Source organism: Schistocerca nitens, chromosome 6, assembly GCF_023898315.1.
Source record: "Schistocerca nitens isolate TAMUIC-IGC-003100 chromosome 6, iqSchNite1.1, whole genome shotgun sequence".
Classification (NCBI taxonomy): Eukaryota; Metazoa; Arthropoda; class Insecta; order Orthoptera; family Acrididae; genus Schistocerca; species Schistocerca nitens.
In genome coordinates, this window is record NC_064619.1 from 580,512,892 (window position 1) to 580,514,918 (window position 2,027).

Genomic DNA, 2,027 nt, shown 5'->3' on the forward strand with positions numbered 1-2,027 from the left:
TTGATCGCTGTCTCATACAGACGTTGTGTCCTTTATTTCCATGAAAGTAAATACGCCATCTCGAATAAGTACGAAACTGGGTGTTGTTCCGCTTTGATTTCGAATTAAAAAGGGGCAGTGAGGAAATAAGGCACTGTGGAGTGTTCAGAAATTGTAATTAGTTTCACGTACTCACTTAAAGCTGCACTTGTTTCTTGCTATAGTAAATTGGACTACTCGGCACTGCCAAGTCGTCTCTTTAGTAAAGAACTGCGAGCGACACATCCATATATCATTAAGTTCCATGTACGTCTCACGTTTAATATGGCTTATGACACCGTAATTTTATGTATTGAGTCGGTAGCGCTACAGGAAAAGAAATGAGTTTGTGCTGTGTTTAAAACGGAAGCACCCATTTAGTTTTAGTCTCCTGTATCTGATTGGTGTTGAAATCATTTAGCTCTCCGCTACTAGCTGCCCGTTGGGGCAACGGCCTTGCCGCAGTGGATACACCGGTTCCCGTGAGATCACCGAAGTTAAGCGCTGTCGGGCGTGGCCGGCACTTGGATGGGTCACCATCCAGGCCGCCATGTGCTGTTGCCATTTTTCGGGGTGCACTCAACCTCGTGATGCCAATTGAGGAGCTACTCGACCGAATAGTAGCGGCTCCGGTCAAAGAAAACCATCATAACGACCGGGAGAGCGGTGTGCTGACCACACGCCCCTCCTATCCGCATCCTCCACCGAGGATGACACGGCGGTCGGATGGTCCCGATGGGCCGCTTGTGGCCTGCAGACGGAGAGCCTTACTAGCTGCCCGTGGAGAAGTTTTACCTCGTTTTGTTCTCTATGCGGCAGCAACGTCATGGTACAGATAGTTTTGACTACCTCGGAAACGCATCAGCAGCCAGCGACTCTGCAAATGCGTTGTTCGCGGCTCCTCAGTTCGTAGTAGCAGTGTGCGAGAACTCACATTTGCTCGCCAAATTTTCCGTGCCCGGTGTAAATGTAAATGCCACGAGTATAGAATTTTTCTGTTTACCACAATGTATACTATAGAGCGCAGAAAGTTCTGAGCAGTAACAGCAGCACTGGATCCGCGGAAAATGAACTTTTTTCGTACAGAGATGCATAGAGAAATAACTGTCCAGTGTGGTTCAACTGCCACAATATATTCATCCTCGTAGCTCCTCTTTTTATTGTTCACTTAATTTTTAATATTATTCGGTACCATCAAATATCCAGTGTCTGTATTGGCTTTAATTCTCCGTCGCACATGCGTTCAATCTAAGCTTAGACATACCGTTTCCGAGACATTTTCGTCAGTTCCACACTAGTAGACATCTATCAGGTAAAGTTTTGTACAATACTGAAGTGAATCTCGCAAAAACAAAAAAGGTCTGAGCTGATAAGCGAGATTAGAAAGCCGTAATACCGTATATTACCAACCATAAGATGCTACGGACTATAAGATGCACCTTAATTTTTGAGCAATTTTTTTACAAAAATAACATTTTTACTATTTTTATTATTGGATTGCAGAGCCAGTCTAAATAAAAATCTTAGTGTATAAAACCTAACTGACCTTTAATATTCTTGAAAATCGTCACATCAACTTCCGTTTTCTTCTTCCACTTTGTCGTCATCGTTGTCCTCTATTGATGATTTAAAAGTTGCCCCTCACCCCTAGAAGGGCGGGGGCTGGGGGTTACGTGTAGTGTCGTTTGATGTCCCCCTTGAGCTTACGAACTTGTCTTACCAACTATTTGTACCCGATGTTAGTTTTCGAGATAATCTCATCCGAAACTTCAGATGGACCACCCTGTATAAGATGGTCTTCACTGCATCGAGCGCGTTACTCGTGCCGCACTTCTTGAAAGATTTAACATTAATGTATTCTCTCACTCTAGACCGCGCCTGTTTTATCCACCGACACATATGTTCGAATGTAGGCCGTTTTAAGGCTCCGTTCGGCGTGAATCCATGTTGGGTTTTATCCATGATACATTTGTTCCATTCCTCTCTCGTATACGCTTTAAAACGGTTTA

The 2,027-nt window shown here is 44.1% G+C and overlaps 1 pseudogene; it reads left to right on the forward strand.

Annotated features, from left to right (window-relative positions):
* The first annotated feature begins 464 nt into the window (after window positions 1–464).
* Window positions 465–582, forward strand: LOC126263885 (5S ribosomal RNA; annotated as a pseudogene).
* Window positions 583–2,027: the final 1,445 nt, after the last annotated feature.